This window comes from Mobula birostris, chromosome 24, assembly GCF_030028105.1.
Source record: "Mobula birostris isolate sMobBir1 chromosome 24, sMobBir1.hap1, whole genome shotgun sequence".
NCBI classification, from domain to species: domain Eukaryota; kingdom Metazoa; phylum Chordata; class Chondrichthyes; order Myliobatiformes; family Myliobatidae; genus Mobula; species Mobula birostris.
The window spans coordinates 57194063-57209369 of record NC_092393.1 but is presented as its reverse complement, the minus strand read 5'-3'; the positions used below and the strand labels follow the sequence as shown (position 1 = coordinate 57209369).

Below are 15307 nucleotides of genomic sequence, written 5' to 3'. Positions count from 1 at the left end.
TTCTGGTTCTGTGAGATTCTTGGGCTATCTTGCATGCACTGCTCTTTTGAGGTCTATCCACAGATTTTCGTTGATGTTTAGGTTGGGAGACTGTGAGGACCATGGCAAAACCTTCAGCTTGCATCTCTTGAGGGAGTCCATTGTGGATTTTGAGGTGTGCTTAGGATCATTATCCTGTTGTAGAAGCCATCCTCTTTTCATCTTCAGCTTTTTTACAGATGGTGTGATGTTTGCTTCCAGAATTTGCTGGTATTTAACTGAATTCATTCTTCCCTTTACCAGCAAATGTTCCCCATGCCACTGGCCGCAACACAAGCCCAAAGCATGATCGATCCACCCCCGTGCTTAACAGTTGGAGAGGGGCTCTTTTCATGAAATTCTGCACCCTTTTTTCTCCAAACATACCTTTGCTCATTGCAGCCAAAAAGTTCTATTCAAAAGGTTCAAAGGAACATCTAAACAAACCTGATATATTTTGGAAACAAGTCCTGTGGACTGATGAAGTTAAAATAGAACTTTTTGGCCGCAATGAATTCAATTCAATTAAAGAAGAATTAATTCAATTAAATACCAGCAAATTCTGGAAGCAAAATCACACCATCCGTAAAAAAGCCCAAGATGAAAAGAGGATGGCTTCTACAACAGGATAATGATCCTAAGCACACCTCAAAATCCACAATGGACTACCTCAAGAGGCACAAGCTGAAGGTTTTGCCATGGACCTCACAGTCCCCTGGCATAAACATCATCAAGGATCTGTGGATAGACCTCAAAAGAGCAGTGGATGCAAGACGGCCCAAGAATCTCATAGAACTAGAAGCCTTTTGCAAGGAAGAATGGGTGAAAATCCCCCAAACAAGAATTGAAAGACTCTTAGCTGGCTACAGAAAGCGTTTACAAGCTGTGATACTTGCCAAAGGGGGTGTTACTAAATATTGACCATGCAGGGTGCCCAAACTTTTGCTTCGGGCCCTTTTCCTTTTTTGTTATTTTGAAACTGTAAAAGGTGGAAATAAAAAAGTTTTCTTGCTTAAAATGTTAAAGAAATGTGTCATCTTTAACTTTATGCCTTTTGGAAATCAGTTCATCTTTTACTCGCTTAGCTATTCACAGTAACAGAAATTTTGACCGGGGTGCCCAAACTTCTGTATGCCACTGTAGCTGTGCATTTGTGCCCAACGTGCAGCAATTATGGATGTTGGACCTCTCAAATGAAGGTGCAGCATCCATCTTACTCAGGAAGTCAGAATCAAGAAGGATGGAGGAGAGAAAATTGCAAAGTCACTCCAAGGCTAGTCCCTACTGATCAGCTCTGAATAGAATTAGAGATCTGAGGTGCCTGGGAGGCAGAGTGAAATGATCAGTTAGAAGATATTAAATTGCTAAAATACAGAAAGCCCAGAAGTGACATTAACAACATGAGCGTTCAAGTCAGCAGCAAGACAGAACATTCACCAATGGAACGATAATCATGAAACTGAAATCTCAGGAAAGAGTAGTACATCTGATATGATTCCAGATTCTGGATCCCCTATTCTTCTTGGTAGAAATACCAGAGATTCAGAGTTCACTATCTAAAGCAGTGGTCCCCAACCACCGGGCCGCAAAGCATGTGCTACCGAGCCGTGAGGAAATGATATGATTTGGCGACATGAAACGATATGAGTCAGCTGCACCTTTCCTCATTCCCTGTCACGCCCACTGTTGAACTTCAATGCACGCGAGGTCATCAGTCGGTCATTAACCTGAAATTACTCGATGAGTAAAAAACAAACATCGCTTGAGAGTTTCTTTGGAAGAGGTGGTAGGGGACATAAAAGGCCTAACGATGATGATAACGCAGAGACAGCTGAGGCAGAGACTGCAAAAGAAAAGAAAGCTTCCTTGAACAGAAAATACCACGAGTCGTACATAAAATATGGCTTTATTGTGCCCGGTGACTCGTACATTCCAAGCCCCCTGTGCCTGATATGTGGAGACAAGCTGTCTAATGAGGCAATGAAGCCCTCAAAGCTGCTTCGGCACCTTGAGTCCAAGCACCCTGCACTTAAAGACAAACCCGTTGAGTTCTTTGAGCGGAAAAAACATGAGCAAGCGGAACAGAACCAAGTGCTGACAGCCACCACCTCCACAAACACTGCTGCTCTGACAGCGTCGTACTTAGTGGCTAACTGTATTGCTAAGGCTCAGAAGCCTTTCACTGTTGGTGAAGAATTGATTCTGCCTGCTGCCAAGGACATGTGCCGTGAACTGTTGGGAGAAGCTGCAGCTAACAAGATGGCATAGGTTTCTCTTTCAGCTACCACAGTTTCAAGGAGAATCAATGACATAGCGGAGGGCATCAAAGCACAGCTGTTGGAACGGCTTAACGAGTCTGGTTTGACTACCCAAGTCAAAGAGGTTGCTCCTGAATGCCAGTCTACACAGTGTCACACACAGGGAAATGCTGGCCAGCCAAAAAATGTCACCTGATCTTAACAGCGTGTTGAGTGACGTTGAAGTTATCAATCACATCAAAGCAAAAGCCCTGAACTCACGACTGTTTGAGCAGCTTGGCGAGGAAATGGATGCAGAGCACAAACGCCTTCTCTTACACACTGAAGTCAGGTGGTTATCAAGGGGAAGAGCCCTTGCCAGGGTTTTTGAGATAAGACAGCAGCTACAGAGATTTCTTTCAAGAAAAAAGTCACCACTGGCAGCACACTTCAGTGACGAGGAGTGGATAGCAAAACTCGCTTATCTGTGTGACATCTTCGACCTGCTCAATGAACTCAATTTGTCACTTCAGGAGAGAATGACAACTATCTTCAAGTTGGCAGATAAAGTGCCTGTTTTCACAGTCAAACTGGAACTGTGGGGATGGCGAGTGGACAGGGGCATATTTGACATGTTCCCAACATTGGCTGGAAATTTGGGAGAGACTGAGGCTGCACCATCCTTCTCACAGCTGGTGCGCGATCACCTATCTTCGATGTCGACAGAATTCGAGCATTACTTCCCAACCACAAATGATCCAAGACGTGCAAAAGAATAGGTCCGTGACCCATTTGTAAATGTCCCCGGTGAATCATCGATGTCAGCGCGAGAAGATCAACTCCTGGAGCTTGCAAATGATAGTGGGCTGCAAAGTATGTTTGACATAACACCTCTGCCGGCATTCTGGATCAAAGTCAAGGCTGAATATCCTGAGATGCCACGAAAGCACTGAAAACGTTGCTTCCACTTCCAACATATCACTGCGAAGCAGAGTTTTCTGCAATGAATGCAACGAAAACTAAATTGCGGAATAGATTGGACATAAGGAACCCCCCTTATAATTGACTTATCACTATATTCATGCGAGGAAAATATGCGTTGTGTGTTTAATATTAAATTCGTTAGATAAACCCTTTTAGAAACGAAATTGCCTGTATTAGCCACTGAAAAGTGACTTATAGTTGACTTATCACCTATATTCCTGTCGTGATTAACAACCCCCCCCCCCCACCACCGTCGGCCGGTCCGCAAGAATATTATCAATATTAAACCAGTCCGCGGTGCAAAAAAGGTTGGGGACCCCTGATCTAAAGAACATTAGTAACTCAACAATCTTTGATAGCAGCTCCAAGCCTCATCGAGAAATTAACTCCATTCTTTTCCATTTCAGATGTCACCATCACAATGCTCATTGTGGTTGATGGAATCAAACCAAAGGCAGATTCAGCAGAGGGTGCTGGTGCCAGCTCCTTCAAAGAGCAACTGGTTAACAAGCACATCCTTACTACTTCTGTCTCTGCATGGACTAAAGCAACTTAGCAAGTTTCATCACAAACAAGAGGAAATCAGCAGATGCTGAAAATGCAAGGAAGACACAACACTCCTGTCATGCTGAAGGGTCTCAAACCAAAACATCGACTGTACTCTTTTCCATAGATGCTGCCTGGCCTGCTAAGTTCCTCCAGCATTTTGTGCGTTGTTTGCAAGTTTCATCCACGTTTTGTGATGAAATGTTAAGATCTATACAGAGATCAGTGTTTTGCAGCTCACTTGAAAGAGGACAATAAAAAAAACAAAGAGGAAAATAATTCATAAGCTTGTATAAAACATTGCAACGCGACTTCTGTCTAATCCAGACGAAGTACCAGTTTCACTGTCTCACTGGTACGAGCTCAAACTCTGCAGAATGAAGTGTCATTTTCAGTTGCATTTACCTTCATGTTAGCAGCAGGTCAGTGACACAGTGACCTGCTGCTTCCAAGACAGCACTTCTCAGACAGGTTCAAGCCTTAAGACTCCAAACATAATTCATGTTAATTTCACAGATGGAGACACAGGCTTGCGGATAAGACAGAAACTAAGGCACCATCTGACCTCCCAGGCAAATTGGAGACTGCCATGGAATTTTCACAAGGAGAAAGACTGTCAGCTTCTCAATCATCAAAGCTAAAAAACTTGCCAATCTATCTTAATTATTTAATCATGTTGTGTGCATTTCTCTACATTACACATTGATCATAATTTAGAAGTATGTCACCGCCTATAAAGTGCTTTTGGATGTCCCAAATTAGTGAAGGGCACACATTAAATCCATGCTCACTAGAAAACCAAAAGAACTACAAAATGTCAGCCTTTACAAGAAATCAAATTATAAATATTGCAGGAAATTGTTTCCTAAACAACAATCCTGATCAGAAATCCTTAAAATGCCTAGCTTCTGTGTGTTAGATTTTCTGCTCGTTAACTATGAGTAGGAAGAATTCTAGCCACTTAAATCAGCTCATCTGAAGTAGCTGCTCATTCATTTTTTCCGTACAGGAGCTTTAGGTCTCACATCACCAGGTTCAGGAACAGTCATTGCACCACAACTGTCAGGCTCCTGAATCAGAGGAGATAACTTCACTCATCACAACTCTAAACCAATTCTACAACCTAATAGACTCACTTTCAAGGACTCTTTACAACTCATGTTCTCAGCATTATTTTTTACTTGCACAGTTTGTCTTCTTTTGCACATTGCTTCTTAGTCTGTCTGCTTATGTAGTTATTTTTTGTTCATTCTATTGTACTTATCTTTTCCTGTAAATACCTGCTTGAAAATGAATTTCAAGGTAGTATACAGTGACGTATATGTATAGTACTTGGATACATTTGTTCTGAACTGTTTTTATATTGTGCTTTACAAAGGTTATCTGCTGGAGTATTAATGTAAATCTTCTCGATAATGATTCAGGCTTAACTTACACAGTTGTACAAGGTCTAGGTCATGCACATTTCATTGAACAGCTGAATTTCAAACTGGATTAAATGCATTAAGTCATTTCTTTCAACTTAAGTAAATTCTGCTTATGGGAATCAGTGAGACAGATCCAATAAAGAATTCAACCATGAATGCATTCCAAGAAGAAACACTTAGAATTGGGGTTGTGTGGAGGCAGGAGCAGAGGAAGCAACATATCACACAAAAAATGCATAATGACAAATTAGGATATTTTAATACCACAACTTCATTACTCCGGCAGGGTCAGTCGAGACGGAAGGGTATGGGAGTGCAACAAAATGGATGTCATTCTTAATGGTAAATTAAGATATTAGATACAATGTAGTGAGCTTCATGGTGTGCAAGCTGCAAGCTACTGATAACAAAAGCCCATATAAACTACTGACAAGCCTTCAGCTGGTAGAGAAAGGTCATTCTCAATACTATATATGCTATGTATGAAATAATTCTGAAAACAAAAATAGAATAAGAAGGGCATATGAATTAGAAGCAGCAGTAGGTTATTTAGAACCTGGTGTTTCCTCCACACTTCAATATGAACATTTTTCACATCAGCAATGCTTTCTTGCACTCACTATATCTGTTGATTCCCTCAATACGTGAGAATTTTATTGATCTTTCCCTTGAATATTCAGTGGCTGATCATCCAGTCCTCATGAGTACAGAATTCCCCACACAAAGCTGTCCCTTGATGTTTATCGTGAAGACAAACTGCTGGAAGAATTCAGTGGGTCAAGCAGAGGGATTTGTGACAACTTGGGGGGTCAAGTCCCTGCATCAGTTTCAGATGAAAGGTCTTGACTAAGACTGTCAACCATCCCTCTTGCTTCTATAGGTGTTCCCTGACTGGCTGAGATCTTGCAACAGGATTTTTCATTTTGCTCCAGATTAAAGCATCTGCAGTTACCTACATCTGCATAATACTTATTGGTGTTCAACACAGCTCAGGTTAGACTCTATGTTGTATCCATTCCATTAGCTCCTGAAAGCAAATTTTACTTCAATTATCAGATATTATTTAGTATATTCCATACAAGTCATTTGTACACATTTCCTCTGAATAGCAATACCTTTCACTACTTAAAAGATATTCCACATGTAAAATTTTTCTATTGAAGTAGATGAACTCATATTTTTCCACATTTTTTCCTGCTACATTCTCACCCAATAACCTACTTATATCCCTTCCCCACAGTCCCTCTGCATTGCCCATAGCACCTAGCAGGCTTAGTTAGTGATGAAATTGCAAGCATAAAGGAGAAATAAATTGATGAAGAGACATCTTCACTTCATTGCTGACAAGTAAATCAAGAAATCCCACTCAACACTCTCAGCTTGGCAGAGTCACAACAGAGTATCACATTTCTGATTCAATAACCAAGTGATTGTATGCATACAGAAGAGACTGCATTCTGAAATCGTTTTGAAAATGGGGAGAAGGGGGAGCATCAATTTAGACCTGCAGAATTTTAACAAGATGGAAACCATTTCCCTGATGTTTTGAGAGTAAATGCAATAACTGGGAGCAGACTGAAGTTGCAACATTTCAAGTTCAATTGCCAGTTTATTCTGAGGCAGCTGATCTGCTGCAACTCCAAGATGCCTGTGTGCCTCAGCAGGGAAGGGAAGAAAGTGCAGGAGATATAGCCTGGATTGCCAGTTTTGAAGTCTGGCCTTTTTCTGCTACTAGAAAAGCATTTTAGAAATAGGATAGCTAGTTTTAATAGCTGTTGTTGCATTAATTCGCACACTATGCCAGTACAATATATATCTTATAGGTAAATACCATCAAAATACCTACTTCCTGAACCTCCATGAACACTGTAAGGTAAAAACTACACGCCTTCATTTTCTTTGCTTTCCTTGCAAAAGTTTGCAACATTCATTCTGCACATTTAACTTCAAACCCGTGTATTCAAACCAGTTTGATACTGAACCATGGGAGACATTAGAAACCTGACACTTCTTCAGATGTAGATTTTAAAGAAAGCCTTAGGAGAGGGGCACAGAGAGGTTTGGTGAGAGGATTCCAGGACTTAGGTAGCTGAAACACAGCTCTCAATAGTGGTGTGTTTACTGAAGAGGAACAATGTAATGAAGCTGGCAAAAGTAATGAAGTCTATGAATACGCATAACAAACACAATTGGCACCAAACCATTGACAAATAACGTGTAGGCATTCAATGTATTAGATGCTGGTGAAATTGACCATTCATATTCAGTACACCCAACAAACAATGTTATCAGAGCTGGAACCTATGTACCATTTATCATAAATTAGGGGTGGCAGCTAACAGGCTAGAGATGAAATATTTAAAGGGAACCTGAGGGGCAACTACTTCACTCAGAGTGTGATACAAGTGTGGAACGAGGAACAAGCTGCCAGCTGAAGCGGTGGGTTCAGGTTTGATTGCAACATCTATGAGAAGTTTGATTAAGTACATGGATGGGAAGGGTACAGAAGGCTCAGATCCAGGTGTGGGTTGATGGAACTAGGTAGAATAACAGTTTGGCATGGACTGGATGAGCTGAAGGGCCTGTTTCTCTCTTGTCGTGCTCTCTGACTCTATAGAACCACAGACAGCACTGATTAGAAAGTCTATTGCAACCACTTTCAGCTTTTATTCGTCTAAAATGGTAACAATGAAAATTGTTAACCCCTGCATTTCTTCCCTCCACCATCCTCACCTCCCTGGCCCCTTCATTACCACCAAAACAATATTCTTAGCTGACAACAGGATTTCAACTTCTCTATCTAACTAGGGAAGCTATTTCCACTGGTGTTCATTCTTTCTGAAAAGCTTCCTATTTTGCCCAAAATTACATATATTTTAAAATTAAATGCATATTCTCTTGATCTTTAATTTGAAAGACCTTTTCAGTTTTTACTTTTTGTATAGAATTATGTTGGATTACCTTTGTTCCTACAAATAAAATTCACACTGCTCAGATTTTTCTTTTCAACTCAAATCTGCAGCATAAAAGCCAAGTCTTGTACAGGTTCCAGTGTTAAATGTTTCTCTATTGTGTGAACCAATCCAAGCATTTATTGACTGCATGCATTGTAATTCCTGAATTCATTAATGATGCAGTTCTCTTTCATATTTTATAGTATCAGTTCAACAACAATCTATATTGCTGGCATATCTTTCAAATCATCTTGCAGGTTTGAAACCTAATTAAACCAAAACACATAATTACTTTCTATAAGGTGAAATGTAACATAATGAATGAATATAGTGCTTCAATTCCCAATGAGCTCTACACATTTTATGCACACATGGAAACAGAGAATTAAACTACACCTATGCAAATCCACACAGCATCTGGTGACCCTGTGATCCCTGTTTTGGAGGCAGACTTCAGAACATACTTCAAAGAAGGTGAATCTTCACAAGTTGTCAGAGTCCAAGGGTGTACCTGGCAGGATACTGAAAACCTGTGCCAATCAAATGGCTGAAATGTATCTCCCTCTGCAACTGGATCCTTAACTTGCTCATCAGGAGATGATGGTCAGTATGGATCAGTAATAACGTTTCGTCCTCACTCTCACTGAATACAGGTGCACCTCAGGGATCGCATCTTAGCTCGCCACTCTACTCTTTCCACTTTCATGATTGTGGGGCTAGGCACAGCGCAACTGCCATCGATGAATTCACTGATCACACCACTATTGTTGACAAAGTCTCAGATGGCAACAATGAGGCGTACAGTGAGATAGATCAGCTGGTTGAGTAGTGTCACAACAACAACATTGTACGCAGTGTCAGCAAGGCTAAGGAATTGAATGTGGACTTTGACTGAGGAAGGGGAAGTTTGCAGAACACAAACCAGTCCTCTTCAAGAGGTCAGCAGTGGAGAACGAAAACAGCTTCAAGTTTCTGGGCATCAACGTCTCACAGGATCTTTCCTGGGCCCAACATCTTGATGGAATCATGAAGAAGGCACACAAGCAACAATTATTTTATTAAGTGTTTGAGATCTGGTCTGACAACAAAGTCAAATAAATTTCTACAGATGTTTTGTGGAGAGCATCACTGCCTGGTATACCAGAAATGGAAAATGCTGCAGAGAGGGTAGACTCACGGGCATAAGTCTCCACACCATTAAGGACATCTTCAAAAGGCAGGGCTTCAGGAAGGCGGCATTCATTATTAAGGCCCCTCCCCATCTGGGACATGTCCCCTTCTCATTATTACTATCAGGGTGAAGACGCAGGTGCTTGAAGTTGTACACTCAATGCTTTAGGAACAACTTCTTTCCCTCCACCATCAGATTTCAGAACAATCCATAAACTCTTGAACATGACCTCGTTATTACTTTTTTGGGCTACTTATTTATTTTGCTTTTTTATATTTTATAGTAATTGCTGCTTTGCCATCACAAAACAAGAAATTTCACCACATATGGCAATGATAGTAAACCTGATTCTGATGCCTATAATCCGCCCTTCTTTTGCCACTTCCCATTTCCGCCATAAAAGGGCATAGCCTCCCAAAAATGGTCACAAAGAATTCAGATACTCCATGTACTAAAGCATACAAGAAAATGCCTGCCCCCATCTCAACAAAATGAAGACCATAATCTCAATCAGCCCATCAACTTCAGCCATAAACAATAAAAATTTAAATATTTATCCTTCTCAGAGGCAAACTGACAGCCTTGTTTGCTGACAAAACAATGGCTGAATTAGTAAGCTAAATAATTTAGCATTGAGCATATTTACAAAGGGTGCTGCGACAAGAAAGCAGCATCTATCCTCTAGAGCCCCCACCATCCAGGCCATGTTCTCTTCTCACTACGACCATTGGACAGGAGGTGGAGGAGCCTTAGATCCTGCACCACCAGGTTCAGGAACAGTTATTAACCTTCAACCATCAGGCTCCTGAACCAGCATGGATAACTTCACTCACCTCAACTCTCAACTGACTGCACAACCTTTGGACTCACTTTCAAAGGCTCTATAACTCATGTTCCCAGGATTATTTTTTTTAATTGGACTTGTCTTCTTTAGGACATAGGTTGTCTGTCAGTCTTTGTTGTTTACAGTATTTTCATAAATTCTATTGCATTTATTTCATGAAAATGACTACATGAAGATAAATCTCAGAGTGGTATATGGTGACATATACATATTTCGAAAAGAAATTTACTTTGATATTTGAATACAAGCTCATTTGTTCAGTCAACCAACACTCGAGAGTCTAGACCTATTTTGTCCCACCAACCAGAATTACAGGTACACGAATGCAAATTTTTCAGTTTTAACTGAATTGTATTTGGGAAAGAGAACAGCTTCATTTTGACATGCTGAGAGGCATCTCTGGCAAGCAGCCAAAAGGAAACATTAATTACATGTGAAGATGCCCAGTACTTGGCAAGTACAGAAAGATGTCGCAGAAACAAGTCTGGTTCCTCAGGGATCAGCTTTGCATTTCCAGTTATCAAAAATGAGAAACAAGAAATGCTATTTGTATTTTGACATCTGAAAGTAAGGGCAACTTGTTAAAATTACATTAAGTGCAATCTTACCTTCATAAATACAAATAGCTGTATTTTACCACAGGAGTTATACAGTCTTTAGGGGTTAAAATACCAACACAGTGAGATCAATAGCTAAGCGTGAACATTCATTAACAATGATTTACTTAGCTGCCTCTCCTAATTTAGCATGGAACTATAACTAACGCACAAAAATTAAAAGGCTCTGTACAAACAAATCTGTTTCGAATATTTACAGCCATAATGCAGTGTTGCATCATATGACTAAAAATCCGTTACACTTATAACCTTCTCTAATAATTAAGGTAGATCAAGTCGGCAAAGGAACTCAGGAAATATTAATGATCAAGCTGACACCTTTATGATTCAAGAGACAGAAATATCAAGAATAGTGATCGTCAAAGCTCTGCCATCTAACTGTGCATCAAAAACTCAGTGAACCATGCACTCAATTCGACAGTGGATTAATAAATCAGAACTCAATTTCAATCCTGAAAATAACACAGCTTGTTAGACAAAATCAAACTTTGGGTCCCAAAATCTTAACATTATGAAAACAGTAACATTTTTTTCTAGCTACAGAAAATGTGAGATTTGAGAGGCTCTGTTTAATGTTTGGGGGATTCTGCAAGGAATGAAGGAACGGAGTAAGAACCAAATAATTTCCTCCACCCACAAGATAGCAGTGAAGTCAATCTTCAAAATACTAACAAGGAATGTGTAGTGCTAGGAAACATTCTATTTAATTACAACCGTAGCATCGGGGGAGGCTGATTTTAGAGAGATTATGTGTGCCCTATGGAGAGGAAAAGAGGAAGAAAGCAGCAATAAAAAATAATGAAGTGCACCCAAGTGCCTTGCGCCAAGCGTATATCAGACACTTAAGGGGAACATTAGCTGTCCCTGCTTGGCTGCTTTCTCAGTTCATGCCACACAGGAAACTGCAGTAGGTAGACAGAACTAAAAACAGAGGCATTAATCATCCTCAGATTCAAAAGCAGCAAGTCAAAATACCAGAACAATCACATTGGATTTTGAAGTATACAAAGCAACCTTAAACCTTCACGAAGAGGGTGATCACTTCGCATCTGTCTGTATAGAAGAAGTGGATAATGTGAGGGCTGCACAAAATCAGGAGATGGGGAGAAAAGTCAAAGAGAAAGATAAATTAAAAGAGATTAGTCAGCCACTTGGTCCAGATGAAATGGGTCGACAAGAAAGCTAAAGTGGAAATAGGAGAGATATGGGTCACTATTTTGCGAGCAGGTGGGATGGTAGTCCAGGCAGGTGATACAGTAGTGTTGCAGTTAGCTCAATGCTTCATAGTGCCAGTGTGCAGGGTCCAAATCTCACAACTATTTGTAAGGAGTTTGTATGTTCTGTGAGTTTCCTCTAGAAGCTCCAGCTTCCTCCCCACATTCCAAAGGCATATGAGTTAGGTGTCAGGTTACGTTGACACTGGAAGCATGGCAATATTTGCATGCTCCCCAGGACACTGTGATGCAGACAACACACTTCATTGTATGACTTGATATGACAAATCACGCTAATCCTGAATACTCAAAGATACTGGAGCAGTGCTGGAGGAAGGACAAATGATGAATGAGGAAACAACGGGTCAGTCAGCCCAACAACTATGGTTGTGAGGGAAATACAATTCTTTTAGGAACAGCATAAACAGGTAACGCAGATTTGTTAAAAGTAAATTGTTTCTGACTACTTTGACAGAACTGGATGAGTGTACAAAAGGTTATAAAGAATGTGATGGTTATTGTTGATATGGATTTTCAGAAAGCATTCAATTAAGTGATCCACAGAAGGCTAAAGAAAATGGGAGCCATTTGATTGAAAGTGGAATGGATTCAAAACTGGCTTAGAAATAAAGAGCTCAGGGTAGTGAAAACCAGATATCATATGAACTAGGTGGAGGCTTTTACTCAGAATCAGATTTACTGACATATATCATGAAATTTGTTGTTTGGCAGCAGCAGAGAGCAAAACACAAAAAAAATCTATAAATTACAGTAAGAAATATTTATTAAAAATTAAATTAAATATACAGTCCAAAAAGGGAGCAAAAATAGTGAAGCACTTTTCTTGGTTTGGTTCTTTGTCTGGTCAGAAATCTGATGGCAGAAGGGAAGAAGCTGTTCCTAAAACGCAGAAAGTGTGTCTTTAAGCCCCTGTACATCCTCCCTAAAGGTAGTAAGAAGAAATGAGCAGGTCCTGGATAATGAGAGTCCCTAATGATGGATAGATGCAACCGTAAATTTTAAATTTTGGGTCCACTACCTTTTTCTAGTGAAGAAGGCAGTATCATCGATTTTGCATGTGATAGATAACGGAGCAGGGTAGTATATTACATATCAAATGTAGGAAGACAAATGATAAAATTATTGAGTGTATTGGTTGCTTGAGGTTATAATAAAATTATAGCATTTAAAATCATTGGTTAGACACTGGCTAAACATTGAAGACATTGCTAAATGCTGCATATGAGGAATTATAGCATATCACAGTAAGGGAAACGGCGAGTAGAAATTTAACCAGGAGGCTCTTAGGGATGAGGCAACTGAGGCATATGTTGAAAAATATGTGACAACAGGTTTTGAAGTAATAGAGAGTCAATAACTTGAGGTCACATATTCAAAATAATTGGAAGGTATTTATTTGGATCTCAGGCTCTATATAGGTTTAGAATCAAAGAAAGGAAAATGAACAGAAACTGGAGGATATTATGGACAAATGCCAATGACATGAGAGAAGCTGTACTCTTGATAAGCTAGGACAGGCATGACTGATCAAAGTGTCTTGTTCTGTGCTGCAGGAATCCATTACCCAGATATCTGTTTTTCTTTTACGTAGAAGGCACAGAAGGGAAACAAACCGTTCACCCTAATTGGTTTATATTCCAATCTTTCTCCAGTCAGTGAAACCTACCTACAAGAACCTATTCCTATCACTGTCATACAGTTATCTAGCTTTCTCCTTCCATTCCATTCATCTCGATTACCATTTGTAAATGAGCGCAACCCACTGTAACTACTTTGTAAATTCTTAATGAATCTATTGATGCCTGTTGCATTTACAGTTCTGGCTTTCGTGCTCTTTTGTACAAGAAAACTAGCCAGTTCAATCTTTGCTGATAATTTTAACCTCTTGATCCTGGTATTCTTATTAGTGGTCTTTCAACCTACTGAATCCATGCATGTGATGTAGAACAGAGAGACCTTTGAGTTCAGGTACACAGGTTCCCTGAAAGTGGAGACACAAGTAGACAGGGTGATGAAGGTGGCTTCTGCATACTGGCCTTCATCAGTCAGGTCAGTGAGTATTGAATTTGGGAGATCAGGCTGTGGTTGTAGATGCTGGTGAGGCTACACTTTGATTATCTTTCTATAGGAAAGCAGCACACACAAAAGGTGCTGGTGAACACAGCAGGCCAGGCAGCATCTATAGGAAGAGGTACAGTCGACGTTTTGGGCCGAGACCCTTTGTCAGGACTAACTGAAAGATGACAGTTCAGTCCAGTTCTTCTTTGGTGGTGTGGAGAGGGGAGACTTGCAGCATGGGTAACTACTGGTCTTCCATACAAGCTTGCCCAGGCCTCACGAGACCTCAAATCCATGGTCTCACGAGACTAACCCCATCTATCACAGTCGAAGCAATCATTCACCATTTCAATTCTCCGATTAAACTCTGCCTTGCTAGAGTTTCTCTGTCAATCAAGGCAGCAGTTAAAGCTGTGATTTACTTTGAGATGTGAATTAATTGGTGTGATGGCACCAATAACAAATTTAATACATTAGGTGAAAATATAATGGTTCAATGTGCAAATTCAGAAATAATAATGAAAAATATCGACAAATGCTGTAATATAAAGAGGGCTTGAAGTTCAATGATCCTGAAGATGAGCCTCAGCCTAAAATGTCCACTGTTTATTCCCTTCATAGATGCTGCCTGACCTGCTAAATTCCTCCAGTACTTTGTGTCTGTTACTCAGGATTTCCAGCATCAGCAGAATCTCTGTATTTACGAAGGGCCTTAATTTGTTTATTTGCTTCCTGGATCAGGGATTGTGTTAGAGATGCTAAATATTTTAAATCAACAGATTTTGGATATTAATGAACTCAATTTATGGGATTAGTGTAGGAAAGGGTGACGCGATCAAAGATCGCCCATAAACATTATAGATTAATTACAGAGTATCGGCTGAATGTTCTACTCTGCTTCTGTTTCTACTGTTCAAGCAAATTAGGTGTTTACTGCAGGAAAATGCAACATCTCTGTATTTTTTAAAATAACAAACTGTGATTAAATTGGCAACAATAATAATGTCTGCACATTCAAAGTTGTCTTTTATTGGCTGTGGGATAAAACTGAAAAATTCAAGCCATGGTGTTAACAATACTGAATGATCAATAATTGCACAGTTTTTGGCAGGAACCACATTATCCCCTGGTATCCATAGATTTAAGTCATTCCAAAAACTGTAAAGTTCACAAAATCATCCACCGTCAGTTCATGAGCCAATCATGGTTAAAAAAA

General features: G+C 40.0%; 1 protein-coding gene across 7 annotated transcripts in view; it reads right to left on the bottom strand.

Annotated features, from left to right (window-relative positions):
• helz (helicase with zinc finger) overlaps positions 1-15307 on the bottom strand; it is a 343256-nt gene that overhangs the window by 111015 nt on the left and 216934 nt on the right. The gene's annotated exons all lie outside the window — the stretch shown is intronic.